General features: G+C 29.8%; 1 protein-coding gene across 2 annotated transcripts in view; it reads left to right on the top strand.

The window, feature by feature from the left end:
• LOC121126237 (uncharacterized) overlaps positions 1–18,736 on the top strand; it is a 239,411-nt gene that overhangs the window by 85,107 nt on the left and 135,568 nt on the right. The window lies entirely within an intron of this gene.

Below are 18,736 nucleotides of genomic sequence, written 5' to 3' on the forward strand. Positions count from 1 at the left end.
GGGAGTGTGTGTCCAGGAATCATGACCAAACTAATGAATTGGTTTTGCAAAAAAAACATTATGTAAGTTTTTAAGGCTCAAAAATGGTTCTGATAATACTTTTTTTGGCGTTCAAGGCCATGGTGCCCTAAAAATATCATTGTTCTACTAACGATTTATTGACTAACTAACGATCCCTTCATATAAAACAAAAATAAAGACTGGTAAATTCTTATAATTATTTTTACTTCATGTTGGAATGCATTTCTTCACACATTTTTCAATTTAATGGTTTAAAAGAATACAATGGATTACAATGGACAAACGATAACATGAAAGTTCATCAAACGACACTATTCAACTTGAATATTTTGTCTTCTCTAAACCGTATTATCTCCTTTAAAAAATTGTACAAATATACATATCAAAATGGATATCTATACCTATCTATATATTTTCTTTTATATGAAGTATAAAAAAATACGAATTAATTTTAATTTCTTAATGGACCGGACAACACCGTGAAAACCTTCCCTAGTATTTATGGTGAATGTGAGTCCGTTTTCTCTAAGAGGAATGTATGTAGAGATAAGTAAATGCTGTACTAAATAAAATAATGATCACTTCGATCCCAAAATTTGGATTTTCATAACTATTCTGGATGCAACTTTTAAAAAGAGCAACATAGCCCAAAAGACAACACCTTTGAACTTAAATGTATATAGGCTAGCGCCTGTGTCGTTCCTAAAGAAGGGAATAAACTTAATCTATATGGAATTCAAGGACAATTCCTAGGTTAGATGATTTAAATATAATACAACAATGTTAGCGTATACTTCATAAGTGCAACTCCCTCTGGCCCGTTAAAGGAACATTAAAAAAAATTATTTTAGAATTCACGGGCAAATTATAGTCATTGATAGAGTTTACATACCTTTCAATAAAAATATTTACAATTCAATGTCTTTTGTCATGGTTATATTATTAACTGTCTAATTAAAATGAAAGCCAATTTTTCATTAGTGTGGCCCTTGAGAAGATCATTTCATCTCCTTATGGCTAACACCGACAAAAAAACTGTTAAGAACCCTTGTGGTACAATGTCAAAATTATTATTTTTTACGTATATAAAAGACCACTAATAATAGATTATAATATATCAAGTTTTAATATAGATATTGATAGATAAACTGATTAAAAGATATGCTATTAATTAAGGTACACTAACATAAAATGAAAATTTTTATATTATCTATTTGAATAATATATCACTTTCTTAAAAAAATGTATTGTTTTAAAAATTAAAGATGAAAATAATTTCATGTACTTTTTAAAGGCCTATTTTTTAGTTCTTGGACCAATATTATCTATTCTAATAAAATTTCACTTTGAGTCTACGAAAATTTATTTTGTGATTTTTCTCTTTTTTTAAATACCTAAATGCAACTATATTTCATACTATCATAAATCACAGATAATGTGGAGGTAAACTTGTACCTAAAACATAACAAAAAAAAGCTAAAAAAAAGGAACTTATTTTCTTAAAAAGATCTTTCAATATATTTATTAATATTTTGGCCATAAATATCAGGCAATGGTGTTCTAGTCGTAATAGAATGCTTTAATATTTTGTAATTTTTTTTTATTGATTAGGGCCAATATAAAAAATGTCTAATCTTTAGTATTTAAAAATTTCAATAAAACCACACATTAAGTGATCCCAGACATTTGCCGTTTCCCTTCATGTCTGATAAAAGAAGCAGCATCGTTTGTCATTAGTCTTTCTACCCCCAATATTCATGGAAAAGGTGTTTGCTACACCTCTTCTATGAATATTTTATCCAAAAATTGTGAATGATCAAGCAGAGAGTTCTCCAGACCTTTTTCTATATTAGGAGTATACCGAAAAGTATTGGTAATAAAATGTAAATACAGAAGTCTAAAAAGCCATTCTTATAAATATTGGGTATATTATTTTTAACGGAAGTTTTACACAAAACCTCTTTTTGATAGTTATAAACATATTAAGTGAGTTTTTTAGCTAATTAAAAGTGAGATTTAATGTTTGCCATAAGAGGTAAATAAAATTAATTTTTATATAATAAAATTCCAATTTATTTTTACTAAAAGCATGTCAAATCACCTGGCATCATATGGACAAAACGACGTGTTAAAATAAAAAATACTAAAATAAATGTACATAATTTATTTAACAATGGTATTCATTTTGGCAAAGTAAATCTTTGCAAAATAATGGATAAAAGATATAAGAAAAAAGGCCTTTAAATCTTAGTTACCACAATATTTATTTAGAAATAGGAATTACAATAATATGGAGGTTTTATTAGTGTTGAGTTTTGGTACTGGAATCCAAGACTGTATTCAAAAATCCTAATGGTTTTAAATAGATTTAATTAATTCTTTCCTTTAAAGTGATTTGGGTAAGACTAATATATAAAAGCAATTCGGTCTAGATCGGCCCAAAAGAAAAACCAGAATAGTATTAGTCATACCAAAATATCGGATTGGTTCAATCATATTTAAAATTCAGTCAATAAAAATTCTTTAAATTTTTGTATGACGTCAGTTGTGTTTCAAAATTGGAAACATGGACCTACAATAACGTTATTGAAGTTAAATGACTTGAGTAATTCGTATTTGTGAACTTATAAATCAGGTACATAAGGGAAGAACATCAATTAATAGATTACGAGTAAATAAATAGTTTGAAGATTTGCAAAAAAGATTGCAATACGGTCTATTATCGCGGGTTGGACCGAAATATCGAACCTAATTGCACATGAAAAAGTATTAGGTAGGACGAAAAAGTAATTTCGTATTTCCTGCCCTTTTTATTTAAGTATATCTTTTTGCTATTGGTCACATCAGATCATACTATAAAGTGATTTTTAGATGTAAGTGTATTCTAGAAAAATGTTGTTCCGACAGTATTGCGCTTGACCAGTTCGGTCGTTCATGCGTCGAGTATGGAGTGTCAAAGGAAGACATTCTCAATATTTTACAATTTTTTCTACATTAATGGAAAAAAGAGCCCAAAACAACCTACAAAATTTACTATGTATACGGGGCCGATACTATTTGGGTTCGTGTTGCCCAATAGGGGTTCCAACAATTTTTCCCGCTCAATTCTGTCCTCTACTTGTACTAATACAAACGTTTAAAGCTGACAATCGATCATACGCGACCCACATTGGTGAATAGGAGACAACATCAAGAAACTGCCACTATTTAATTCAAAATTGTGAATATCAATCTTCAATGACTTGATGTAAAATTAAATAAGTTGTATTTATCGATCTTTAGATTCTGTCAAAATAAATATATTTATGATTTGAAATTGATTAAATTTTGCTTTACTGTCAAATATCGCGGTCTGGAACCAAATATCGATCTAATTCACTTTATAAAAAATAATTATAGACCATTTAAGTAAAATATATAGGTCTTGTAGAGAGTCTCAATCATCCTTTTTATTTTTTCTATTTCAAATTATCTTGTCGTTCGATAGTTAAAATCCCATAAATAAAATTGGCAATGGAAATTTTTTCTTATTTTTTATGTATCTAAGTAGGGATATAAATAGAATCCTTTTGTTTTGGTTGAGTGGATTTAGTTGTGGAAAATGTATGAACTTAGGTAATACTGGATATAAATCAGAATATGGAAGTCATAAATCATGGAATGAAAATGATAGGATTCAAGTTCAAAATTCAGAACCTTTTCTTTTTAGAAATTATATTCTTTTAAGACGATAACCATGAAGCAAATGCTATTTATTATTATATCAAATCAATAGAATTTTGTAATTTCCTTTTAAAAATGAGTAAAATTATTATCTTCGATCATATTTGACAAGTAACGGAACATAAAGTTCAGAGTTAAGTTGTCCTAAATCACAAATACTACAATTTTATGCGGAATAAAAATTGGAGTCAGATGATTGCATCAAATCCGATTTTTATTTGATGTATTTACAGATAGTTCTACTGGTGGTATATTTTATAATGGATATAGTCAATTGAAATCCATTTTTTTTAAATGAATTTTATTATTATTTTCCGATTAATGTCTATCTCCTTGACAATCAAAATAATGCTTATATGACGGCCGGACTTGGCAATTTTAATTATTTTATGAACAATTGGCCTTCGAGAGCGTGGTATATATTGGACATCAAAGTATTTGGAACAGAATCAATGAAATCAAAATACCACGTTATAGCCTGTTACAGTATCAGGACCATAAACGATACTCACATTTTCAGCCACTTGGCTTGCGTTGTCGCCTTGTTCAAAGAAAACAATCTAAAGTATACTGATTTTGTCTTTGGCGGAGTCTATCCTTGACGTGCACCGAAACACGACCGAGTCAAACAATCACAAAACTGTTACAGAGACGTTCTTTTCAGTACAAACTCCAATCTTTTCAACACCGTCTTGCATAAACCCATCGCAAGTATTCAACGCGATATACACAATGCTAAATCTATCTATTGGAAAAACTTTGAATTTTTTTATATCACACATATTATTTTTATTCAATAAAATATATTATTTTGATTGTAACCCCTAGGACTTTTTCTTTCCTGACCAAGGAATATGCTATAAGGGAGACAGACCCCTTTAAAATTAAAAATAGCGTTAGTGCTAAGAAAATAGTACAATTATATATAAATTTTCACTGTTAAATTGAAAGATTGACCAAAATGTGACGATTAAAATCAAATCTATAGTTGGACTTAAAAAAACTGATTTATGTAGCCATCAATTGAGCTGCTTTTTTGTAGCTAATTAATAAAAAAACACGTATTGATATATCTGTTCTTCATAAAAAAAATTACATTTAAACAGACAAACAGATATTCATTGATTAACACCGTTAAAACAGATAAAGTGATGAACAAAATGGTAATTAATAATTTAGTTAAAATAATTGGCTGTTTTTGATAATAGGTGATAGGGATTCGTAACCAGAATGACCAATAAGTAAAATAAGACAATTTGAAATATAGATTTCAAAGAAAGCTCATTCATAAAAGGTGCATCAACTTTTTTTCCTTTTTGATTATGCGTAGAAATCAATAGGTAAAAGTACCAGCAGGTTTTTTAATAAAATAAAAGTACATTACAGTTTTGTTCACAAAAAAAACACTTGGTATTATGGGTTGGAGAAGTGAGGAACGTGTGTTTGCCGTCGAAAATAAATACTTTCAAAAAATAATTTGACGGGGTATTCGATAAAATTAAACAAATAACTATGTAACTCCTGATTTTTTTTTCATGCATTATTTCAAATAGTAAAGTTATTTAAAAGTATATGAAGAAATTTGGATGTCGATAAATTTTTAAAGTTAAACCCGCACTCAAATGGCCTTAGCTTGTATAAATTTATTTCCACCCTACACTTAACCTGTAACCTAGCCCTATGACAAGTAATGCTAGCAGCAATGGAGAGGGCTTAGCATAATGGAAAAGTTATCAGATAGGAAAAAAGACTTATTCTTTTATTTTCTTAGGTTTGTGTTATGGAAAAATTAGAAAACATGCCCATGGTTTTTCACCTAAAATATTTAAATGTTGGTTGTCGTTTTTGTTAAAAACTTAGCCATCTGAATATCAAACAATTATAATTATTTTTAACCTTTTTTAAACCCATTAGGTTTTTTTTTGTGTGGAATGTTGATCTGTTGAGGTCTTTAGGATCATAGTAATATAATTTCCTTTTCTTGAAAAATATTACATTTGTCCACGTTTGTCAAGAAATTTATAAACTATTTAAAATGAAGTTTTTTATCTTTAAATTATTTAATTTTTCCAATTGACAGATTTTAAAGACTATATCTCGTTTTTAATTTCTACTTTTCTTGTCGTCAATGCAATATCTCTTCTTAACAGAAAACGAATAAGGAGTCCTTGATATGTCAAGTGATTAATTAATTTGGGCGGGGCTAAGAAGAAAAAGGAAGTTATTAAGCTTGAGGGACTCCATGATCGATGTGAATCCATGACTATGATGAACTTAACCCAGTTGAACGATAAGCAATCTTCGACTTTCTTAAAGGACTTAGCCTTCCCAGAGGATGGATCCATTTACTCATCTTACACCTATGGATTTTCAATTTTGTCACGATTCTTCTCTCGCAGCAGATTGATGATGATTCCACTGCCCTCTCCAAAGATTCAAATATCGAAACCTGTCCCTTAGGAATCACAGCCTACCATATTTGTTTACATTATTTCAGTCCTGGATATTTTACAAATTATTAATTTTATTTTTAGAATTTGCTTTCCCGAGAAATTGATATGGATTTGAAAAATAGTTTAATTTATTTATTTTTTTGGTTTCAACTAGTGGCTAAAAAGAAGTCCAATAGTGTCGACTCATGGTAAAATATAATAAAAAATTATGATAAAGTACAATAAAACAATATGATAACATCTAATGAAATAGTATGGTAAAATGAAATGAAATAATGTAGTGTGGAATTAAAGTAGATGTGGATTATTGTTTAAAAGACTCTTAAAATCGCAAAGTGAATATTCTTCCCACTTCTTCGGGGAGGCTGTTTCATATCCGTATAGTTCGATTAAAAAAGCTATTTTGGAGGTAATTAGTATTTGCCAATGGCTTATCTAGGTAAAAAACGGAAGACAACCTAGTGTTGTACACCTTACTAATACATTGGGCTTGATAGTACAATGCGTCAGTTCATGAATAACTATCAATATATTAACCACATCCTGAAGTTTCCTCCTTTTTTCAAGTGACAACAGCCCTACTAGATGTAATCAACCTCATAGGATATATCACTGCATACCATCTTAATAAAGCGTTTCTGTACATTTTCAAGAGCTCTGATTTCCTTTCTATACATTGGATTCTACAACTGAGAAGCGTAATTTAAAATAGGCATAACATATGCTTCATAAAGCATCTTTATCAGCTTCATATTTCTGGCTTTAAAACGCCTTTTAACAAACCCAAGCACTCTGTTTGCTTTTGTAACAATATCGTTTTATGTGAGTGCTGAATTTCATATTAGAAGATGTCAACACTCTAAGATCCTTAAAGACACCTACATTCTTCATCTTTCCATGATCAATAGCACCGCCCCGAAAAATCATAAAAGAGTTCTTCACAAGATTTAAAGGAACTTATTTAAACGATCGCTCTACCTCAGAAATTCTCTAAGATCATGTTTGGCCTCCTCTTCTGAGTGGCAAACAAGCTTTGTGTCGTCAGCATATATATATAATTTGGATCTGAGGTTGCCACAAAGGTCATTAATATAGCCGTTTATCAGAACTCACGGTTCTTGATTTCTGAGCCAAGATGAAATCCACTCCAATAGTTCACCCCCAATCTCAATGTAATATAGATTGTGTTCGAGCCCACTACGCAGCACCTTTTCCAACGCCTTGTTGAATCGAAGTATAAAACATATGTATCCAGTGAGGATTCCCTCATACTTCGAGTGACATCATCCCAGAATGATAACAGGTTTGCAACACAAGACATTCTAATTCGGAATCCATGTTGTCTTGGAGATATCAAATTGTGTTTCTCAAAATAATTTACCACTTCAGAATTGATTAGGGGCTTGTGATGGAAATTGGTCGGTAATTACGAACATCCTTATGGCTTCCTTTTTTGTGTATTGGGATAATATTGGCGCATTTCCAGTCAAACAGAACCACTCCCTCCTGTATCGACTTGTTGAATATCATTGCAAGGGGGAAGTAAATAACATTACAAAGCTTCTTCAAGAAGAAAACACAAATACCATCAGGACCCGACGAGAAAGAACTGTTGAGGGAGGAAATGGTTTTTAAGACAGCAGATTCTGCAAAGAAAATCTTGGATAGGGGTGGACGGTTATCTGGGACTGGTTTATCAATGTAGGGAGTCCCACAATCTGTTGAGTAAACTGATTGGAAGAAGTCGTTAAAAAGGTTTGCAATACATTGGTCATCGGTAATTCGAGTACTGTCATCCAACTCAAATTTGTTAAAAGTCATATTGAGTGTCCCGATTTGTGTTTCATATAAGATAAAATAGGCTTGAGGTTATTTTTACTAAAGTTAGCTAACAATTTATCTTCAAATTTACGTATACTCGAAGACACCAGAAGTTTAACATCATTTTGGAGAGTATTATACTTTCTTAAGTGTTGAGGACAGGGGGAATTTGTTCTAGTGACACCAAGCTTTTCTTTTCTTCTTATATATTTATAATATTATTTCATATTCTATTTGACAAAAAATTAAAAATGATATTATTCCATGAAATTAGTATATTTATTTCATGGAATAACTAAGTTACTAAAACTTTTTACAGGTGATATTTTTGGAAGTAATTGATATCATTTAGTTAATATAAAGATATATACAGACACCAAAAGTTATTTTTTATTTATCTTTCCTTGCACAATATTCACATTTTGTTTGGTTTTATTGTAAAGTTATTATGTAACTACTAAAAAATTAATACATTTTATAAATTTTATACATGTAAAAAAAAGATTCCCCTCACATCCAGAGGGTACACCAGTGCCCAAATAATTCAAACATGAATAACTGCTGATGTATTCATTTTAACTAAATAAGGCTTAAAACATACACATCTGAATATATCAATAAACATCAATTTGATTAAAAGATCATTTCTTTCTAAATTAAAAAAGTTATAAGAGCTTATAGATTGTTATTCAAATGGTGAAAAATGCTGACTGACATTGGTGGCTTACAAAATTATGCAAAACTAACTTTTTGATGAATCATTATAAAATATCAAATATATATTAATAACTAAACTATCAAAAAAAGAAAAAGTAACTTTAATGAAAAAATAAGCAAAGTATGTATAAGAGTAAAGTATTGGAATGAAGAACAATGGTGTTTTTTAAATGATGTATTTATATAGTAATAAAAAAGAAAATTTAGTTTAATCAAAATACAAGTTGGTTTATCGAAACGTTAGCAAGTTAATAAAAAAAACTTAAAACACTGCTGTTACTTAACTTCTAAACCGATTTTATTAAAGTTTAAAAAAAAAACAACAATAAAATATAAATTTGACAGTCAATCAATAAAACATAAATTTGACAGTCAATAAATAAAAAGTATATTAGCTCGGACCACACTTTCATAACGTCCTAATGACTTCTTCATCGTCTTGCTTAACATTGCCAAGCCATAATAGTCATGGGTTCAATTCTAGCGAGTTAGGACGCCAAGAGCTCAACAACCACATTCTCGAAATTAAACAAATCGAGTATTTTTTGCTGGTGACAGGGTACCTTGCCTTTCTTCCAGATCTAAAGTCGGTATTTCATGATAATTCAGATCCACAAGAAAAGCTTTGGTGAGGAGAACACTAATGTGGAGCTTGTTGTTGACCTTCTGACCCTACTTGAAGATGAAGGGCGGCATAACGTGACCTTTGCTACTAACAGCGCCAAAAACAATAAATTCCTGCGGGAATATTGACCTTATGATCCAAGTGATGTTATAAGAACTTTCTGCCAGGCATTTATTTTCTCTCGAGCTATGCTGCTGGATTTGGCAGATATTTTTATAATCTGAGAAGAATGAAGCAAAATGTGTCATGTAAATATTCTGTTATAGGTTAATAAAAGCCATGGTTGGGGTGACCCTTTCCTCGCTCTTTGATGACAGTAAAAGTTGTCTCTTGTACTTATATTGCTGTAGTACTGTATTTCTTTATTGATGATACTATATTGATTGAACAGGACGCTATCTCAATGCCAACATCAAGGCATTGATCGATTGGTCGGGATTATTTTACTTGGTTTTGTTTACTTTTCTTCACAAGGTTAGACTTTGGACGATTTTGGTCGCTTCTGGGTTATAAAACTTCCAAAAAAGCATTGTCAAACCGTCTTTACCGTCTTGTTCGTATTGTTTTGGGAATTTTTGGACAAATAGAGCAGTTTGCCTGACCGCTTTAGTCAGAAAGGCGTCTTCTATTTAACTATTTAAATTGGACAAAATGGGAAAAAACTACACAACGTTTTTATTCCTGATCAAAAAAAGACAGGGGTATTTCGTTGTACGGTTTACGTGGTTGAGAGATATTTGTACCAGACTTTTTCTCCATTGGTATTTATTTTTTTAAACCAGTTTGTAGGGGGATGGGTGAGGTCTAAGAAAATTGGGAACGTTTAAAAGAACTACCCTAAAGAATAAATCTACAAAATAAAAAGTACTTTGTCATATTTTTTTCTAATTTATTGTTGGTCATCAAATTTATTTTGCTTTCAGTTCAGTTCCCGAAATGTACTTACACACATCTGTTAAAATTATATCCACTCATACTTAAAGGAAACATAAAAATCAAAATCATGGCAGATTTTACATATTTTTTACATAAAAATATCATGAAAGAATAAAACGAAACGTTGCTCCTTTTTCCCAAGAGATGTTTCGAATTTCCATTTCTATGTAAATATACTTTTTATACAAATTTTACCATTTTAAAATGACTCAAAATATGAAATACATATCTTTAAAAGAAATTATCAAAGTCAATTAAGCAACTGGGCTGTCTATTTTATTACAGCCCTAAAAAAAAGTTATATAGCTCATTTTTTCTTTATAAGAGAAAAAAAAAAATCGATTAAAACCCACAAATTAATCTATAAATAAAATATAAACATCAAAACGTGAATACAATATGTTGTTTGAAAAACTTTAATATTTTTCTATTTAAAAAAATAATAATTTCAAAAAACATGTAAACAATGCCTTTGCAAACTTTTTCAAACAATATGGCTACCTTGAACATCAATCATGGGCTTTTCTCTGCCTAGTAGTTGATGACCAACTCCTTTGACAAGATATCCTACACAGCCACTATTTCGGCCATTAGTTTTTTTGGTTTCCCGCTCTAAAGTACCCACACAGCAAAGTGCAGTGGGTTCAAATATGGTGAGGATGAGGCCCCATTTATATGCTTTTTCAGCCTCTTGGACTTCAGGACGTCTGTCAAAAGGTGGGTTGGGATACTCTTATATGAAGATAATTACATGATGCCTTTCAAAACCGTTCTGATAGTCCTAAGAGCCTTGGAAAGAACTTTGGTGAGGCGATTCATCGATTTCGTGGGTTACTCTTTAATCTTCTTCTCCAAGCTAGTCAGAAATACCAAATCCTTTTTGAAACTGTCCCCTTCCCTCTTGCTTTCCTGGAGAGGTTTTCCCTATGATTCTTCATATTGGCCATCTTAAAAACCAAGCTCCTAGAGCACTTTACATTGGCCATAATCCTCATTATCTCAAATTCAGCAGATAGGAGATATGAGATGCGCTGCTTTTTTGGCTTTTTGCTCACGCATAACGACACAATGTTTATGAAAAGTATTTAAGCACTCAGGATGGCTAAGCCAAAATATCATAAACCTCTCTATATGAATGATAATATTGTAAATAAACATTTATAGTTCATGTTTTGTTTCCCACTCCTTTATACTCATTCAATTAACAAAAAAAAAAAAAAAAAAAATGGGCAAGTCAGTCATGCAACTAAAACTGTTTATTTTTATTTCAGCCTTGTATTTGACTTTGGGAAAAATTTTAAGTCCTTATTTTCTCCTAGTATAAAAGCAAAAAAAACAAAAATCTGCAATTAAAAGTAAAAAATTCTTTATAGATAAAAATGAATATATATCTTTCTTTAAAATACCTATTTTTTGAATGAGGGGTTCGTTTTATCTATCTATCCATAAATATTCAAAGCATGAGACATGATTAATGGGACTTGAAAATGAGGAGAAGAAAAGAAAAAAAAAAAAATATCTATAGCGAAAATTGGAAAGGATTAAAAAATCTTTATTCATATATGTACACAAATAGGTATGCCCATTCGATAAGGATGAAGGGAGTTACACTATTGAATATAGGCAATAAATTGTCTAGGCAGTGCAGAAACCCAGACGTAGAAATAAAAACAAATATAAACTATTTTGAAGTTATAATTAAAATCCGTCATAGTGAAATAGTTTATTTGTGAGTTTTTATGTCAGCTTTTCCCCCCTCTCGTGTCTTAAGTGTAAATGTTGTCAATGAAGAGTATAAATTTGGCCCGTTAACGCAAAATCAAGATTATATGATAATTTTTTATCAATAAGTTATTCCTATGTATACTTTTAGTGTGTTGCAAATAAGTAAGAAAAAATGATCGTAACAAAAAATACGAATGAGAAATTGATCAATTTTATGTTTGAAATGGGTCATATCGGGATCAATATGAGCCTCTTAAAACTACATAGGCTTTGAACAATAGCTAAAAGTCATAAAAATCTCAATTCATACCAAAAATGTGACTACTATGTCTATAATTTGTTCAAATAAATCTATGAATGATTGTGAAGTGATAAGATATATTTGGATTTTCTTCTTTTCATGATTTGTGTTTCAGATTGATTTAAAGTTGACTAACTACAAATTACCTCTTATTTATGAAATATATTTCCTTCAACCCCTCCTCGCTTATACATACATTACAAAATACTAAAATATTTTGCCCGTCTAAATAAAAACAATCCCTAAAAATAATGCTTGCAAAATTGAATCAGGATTACATTTTTAAAAAAATATAAATTTTCAATATCTAAAACAAATTATTCTAATCAATCCTTTGAAAGCGCTGCAAAAAGCATTCAAAGTAGTTAAAAATGAATCATATTACAGTAAAATTATTAAACATTTATAGATTTGATTTGAAAGGATCCATATCGGAGGCAATAGAAGTATTTTAAATCCGATAAATAATTTGAACTACAGATAAAACCCTTGGGTATCTTAAGTTGTCCCACAAATTTGAACAGTAAGCCTATAATTGACTCAAGTATGTCAATCAAATATTAGCCTCTGCGTATGCATATGTGTCGTAAAAAAATGAATTCAAATTGTACTCTTTTCTTGTTTTTTATTCAAGGTTAATTTTATGTTGATGAACAATTTATGTGATAAGTGTTGACTTTCTAATAGTTGTAAAATCCGTGCTTGAATATTATCATAAAAAATATGGTAACTTTGGTCAAGATACTAAATGAAAAGTTCTTTCAGTCATCCATTTTTTTCAACCATGCCAGAAATTAAAAAATGATTAATTTATTTTGTCTTCATCCCTGTGCTGAATGTCCGATAGTGGATGTAATATATTTTATTTGTAATGTTTACGTCACATAGTTGGTTGTGTTATTCAAGAGTTTTTTTATAAAAATAGTATCTTTAATAAGACATGTTTTTGAGTAGTTTGTAGAGCGTTAGTCCGCTCAATAAATCCTGAGAGCACTACCACTGCCGCTCAGTTACTAATTTTGTGAGCGCGCTCCCGCTTGTTTTGAAAAGCAATGAGCGTGCTCCTGCTCAAGGAAAAATTAGCAGGCGCTAATGTTTTTGCTCGTATTTGAACTTTAAACTCTTTATGTATGTATGTTACAAAAAAAAAAATCCATTTTAATTTTTTCCCTTTTAAACATGTTTTATCTAATAGATAATGGTAAAAAAAACATTTTGATACCAAAATCATGTCTCTAACTTCTATATTAAGGAAGTTATGAACACTTTATTATCGGAACTTGACGCCATTTTTTCTTAGAGTTAAATCTGTTAATGTTATAACCTATATACGCCAAAATCTGTGATAGAATAAAATATGATATTTCAATAAAACAAAACAAATTTCTTAAACATTCAGAGAATTGAATGAAATTTTCATTAATTACAGAATACAGTACTGTATAAAATGTTTGAGCTTTTTTTGAAACATAACTTTAACTGTCTTTTCTCGTAATCTTTAAAATTATTCTTTAACTTTCAAATTTTTCGATGTTATCTCATAAGATGTAGAAAACTGAAAAAGTAATACAAATATATATGAATGAGCCAAAATTCGAGCGATTTTTTTGATCCTCCAAAATGGTGAGCGCACTCCCGTTTTTGCTAATTATACAAAACAATGGGCCCACTAACGCTCTCGCTCAATAATTTTGAGCGGCGCTTACTAATGCTTTGGTAGTTTGACACTGATAAATCGGTAGACATAGATTACTATAAACTGTAATTAGGAATAGGATTTTTGTTAAGTGTGAGGGAAGGCAGGAGCAAGACTTAAAGCATTATTGAATTTAACCCTTGTTATATAATTAGTGCAGATAAAAAAAATATAATTCGATTCAAACAAATATATTTTGCTTTATGAAACACTTTTTCACTATTTTCACCTCAAATAAGGGTGAATTATTTTTGTTATCTTCACATCATGACGATCTATTAAACACTAAATAATAAAAAAAGATAAAAAAACACAAGCACAACACCGTTTCTCCTATTTTTGTATATCTAAAATCTCGGCTTTCTCTAAGAAAATCCTTCCCCTTAATTAACCCAAAAGAACTGTACGTAAATTATATAAAAAAGAGCAATTTAGGTGGATTTTTTTCTATAAGGAAGATAACATTCCACCTTTAAAATAACATTGCTACAGAAAAAATAACATAATTATATTTAAATGGATATAAATTAATTTTATTATGCACTTTTAAAACACTTTACACCAAGGACAAGCAAGAATATTTCCTTCAGAACGTTAACTGCACGAAAACTTATTAAATAATGCAGTAAAAAGGAGGACTTTTTCTCATTTTCTATTCACGAAACTTTGTGCTCTAACTACAAAAATCCAAATACCTAAGTATTAGTGATGGGAGCTTGTTAATAAGTTTACATTTTCAAAATACAGAGGAACATCTCAAGACAGAACTAATATCTTGTAAGTTACAGGTGTACTTTTTTTAAAATTTTTACGCATGCCGGGATTTCCACAGTTTTCACATCTCCTATGACGATTTAGTTGGTTAACATCACTGTATCAAAAATACTCATAAAATATGCGCATATTTGACCAACTAGAGGCTATTATTTTATTAATATAAAAGTTATGCAATCAAAGTAATGATTAAATTCTAACAATTGTGTAATGAATAATGCCTAGAGGAATAAAGCTAACTTTTTCAATTATATATTATTTTTATGAAATATAATAAATAGTTCTAGCAAAATAAGATTCCTCAAGACATGCATTAGTAGACTCTTTTAATAATTTTTTCTTTGCATTTATTAACTTTCTTAGTTAATCATTTGTTGGTCAAGAAAGAAAAAGATTGTGCGTTTTATTTATACGATATTCCGTATTCATCTCCTCCGGAGATCTTCCTAATATATTTTACCTGTTGTGAGTGATTTGGCGATTATATGTATGGTTTGCTTTCCAATAAAAAGAGTAATCGAAATGCCCATAAGATAGATTTTTTATTATTGCGGATGCAGACATTGTTTCACACTTTCTCTCCATCTGTTTAAAAAACTTCTTGATTGAAGTGTTTGGAATATAATAAAATCTATGGTTAGTTATAAGGGTAAGGCTTTGTTGGACTCGGAGTATAATTTGAAGATCCACATCTTTGGAATTCTAGTCAATATCAATGGTAGTTAAAGAGTGGTGTTGGGTTTATTTCCATTATCTAATAACTAATTGTATGACAGCTAAGCATCTCACTTACCAAATATTCTTCAAATTGTCAGGGATACCAAGTTTATTTTACGTTTTTTTTCCCCCATACCGATAGATTTTTTTTATCCATCACAATAGGTAAAGAATAGTCACCTGTGCGTGAAAGACGAAGCATAACAATGAGGATTTGTTTTTGTGTTGTTAGTGTAAGTTCCAGGTAGACTTGTAGTAGAATGACATCGTTGCCATTCCTGTCTGTATCATTTCTAGATTTAAAGCAGGGTTTGTGTTCATATCACAGATATTTGCAGCTATTTTAATTTACTCTTCTCTTTGTAATTGTTTGAGTGACTACGTTAATTTTTTTTAATATTGCTCTTATTAGTTAGATGGAGCTGCACTAATTAAGTATAAGTTAATATTATAGTATTACATTTACTCCATCTACCCTAGGAATCTTGTGTGAAATCAATATTAATAAAGTTTGTTTTATTCTCTAGTAATAACCGTGTCGCGAACTTAAGCACATTAATTTCGAAATAAATGTTTTCCCTTAGGCCTTTGTCCATGAACTACGTCGGTCCCACTCAATTATTTTCGACTTTCCATAAATTCTCTACCGTGGTCGTTTCAACTGCAGTTATATAGCATGAAAGATTGTATGCAGTTAAAATTGCACCCAATTATACTAGATTTATAGTTATTCAAGCAAACAATCTGTTACATCTACAGATAGGTTTGACCAATCTAAGAATCCGTTGATAGTTATAACATCTGCCAAATCCACCAATTGCACCATAGACTTACAGGATTAAAAACAACCAACATTACTTCAATAAACTACTTATAAAATCACTAATACTCCCGGGTCAACTACTGTATTAGGTTTGTCATTCAAGAAGATAAAAACTAACCACTGCCACTTAAAAAAAACCAAAAAAATAATCCTTTCTAAATTCTCAATACTTTTTTACCAGTGCATATTTGGCAGTTCCTATCCTTTTTGAAAGTATTTTTTACAGATGGGATAAGTATCTACAGTTTTTTAGGTAAATAATTATGTTTTATAGATGATAATTACTGGCAATTTTTCTGAAGGCATTTTTCTGATGACATTATTATGGACGTCAATATATAGGCAAAAATCTTCCTAAAAAGAAAAAAACATCTTTGAAAACAATATTTTAAGATTTGCTACTTTAATATATCAAAGTTTATTGACAGTTTATGGAATATAAGACTCTTGTAGATACAAAAGCAGAAAAATCCGATTAAATAAGTAATTTCAGGTTTTTATCGGGGAAAAAAGTTAAGAACGCAGTATGTCAATCAAAAAGAAATCCTTTTCTTATTAGTGTTATTTACATATCTACATTGTTTGATTGTCTACAATAATTTAGACGCTGATGACTATATAATTGATTGTAAATTTATTTTTATTTCTAAAAAGCAATTAGTTTTGGTACAAAATAACATCTTAAGAAAACATTCGAATGAACTACTTGTTTTGCAAATGCATATAGATCCAAATTTTTCAATTTCGATCTGAATGAGACATGTTTTAAGGGATGGGTTGGTAGTTCCATAATAAAGACATTTATAAAAGGTATTTATATATTTATTCGGACAACTCATTAATATGCATTGTCAAAGACGTGAAAATGTGTTTTTACGCATAGGTATATGAAATAAGTTAGCTATTTAAATTTAAGAAAATAACACATTTAAGAACTATTAAGTAATCATACACCAAAAAAAAAATATATTAATAAAGCAAAGCTTTGTATTTTGGTCTGTAGAAGAACTTATTTTTGGGCGCAAAAATAACCAATAAAAACGCATAATCTACATTCATTTATACATTCAGGCAAAATACCCTTGAAGTAAAATGGGCTTGAGGTGAAATGGTTGAAGGTGAAATGTTCGGAGGAAAAACAATTTATGACAAAAGTACCGGATCCCCATTTTTTATCTGCTCCTCTTATCTTAGAACTGCATAACTACTCGATCCAAGGAAAAACAATTTAGCAAAATCTATGTCTAGCTTAAAGTAAACCCGTCATATTAACAAATAGAAGATAGGGAAGATATATTTCGGTATTCAGAGTTGTTGAAAATATAACCTCCTTGTAGGTCAATATAAAAGAGATCATCAATACATACATAGGGAGCTGAGTTTTTTTAGCTTTTTGGGTGTTACTCTTTAATCAAATCATTTAATCAATTTCCTCTAATCATCAAAGTAGGATAACACTGAATATTCAAAAATATGTCTCCCCCCACAATACCAAACAGCTGTTGAATTGTCTTTAAATATGTATTACCCTAAGTTTCTACCTGATATCTTGTTCGTGATACAATATCTGACCAATTGTGAGTAAGGCTATTTATTTTCTTTTTATTTAATATATTATATTGTGTTCAATTCAGAAAAAAAAGATTTTGAATCTACTTAGTTTTTGTAGAAAATTTTGATTTGTTATATAATATGTAAATTTTATTTTTGGTTTTAAAATATTCATAAAATGCTTCTAGTTGTTGATGAGTTCGTTGATATTATGCCCATGTATTATGATTATATAAGTGTATAATTTTCCTAGGGGTATTGTTCTATAAGTATTTGATTTGATACCTAGACTTAAAACTTTTGTTTATTATTCATTATACAAACATGTGATTACAAACGTTGCTGAATAAATATTTGTTAAATTCAGATTATTTTAATTTGATAGTATTGTAATGACTGGTTTAAAAATCAATTACATACCCATCAAGATCTTGTCTGACATATATTGTTTCAAATAATTTATGGTGAATCAAATGTTTTTATTGGCTAACCACACTAAAAATAAAATAAAAATAGTAAATAGGTGACATTGAAAAATAGTTTCTCACATTTTCAGGAATTTAAAACTAAAAAAGTCCTCGTACAATGCAGATTTTATATATTGTGGTTCTTTCTTGTTAACCAAAACCGTGACAAGCAGGGAACCTCTTTAATTGAGAAGGTAAGATTTTTAATAATTTGAACAATAAAGACAAAAAACGAGTTGGCTTCTTAGCTTAAAACGTATAACAATAAAAACTTTTGTGCCGCCATATTGTTTTTGGATCTTTTTCTTTATGCAAGTGGAAAAAAAAAATAATAATAATAATTTGAATGCAAACTCTTCTTCCCTTCTTTTTCAATATTTATTAAA

Source organism: Lepeophtheirus salmonis, chromosome 11, assembly GCF_016086655.4.
Source record: "Lepeophtheirus salmonis chromosome 11, UVic_Lsal_1.4, whole genome shotgun sequence".
NCBI lineage: Eukaryota > Metazoa > Arthropoda > Copepoda > Siphonostomatoida > Caligidae > Lepeophtheirus > Lepeophtheirus salmonis.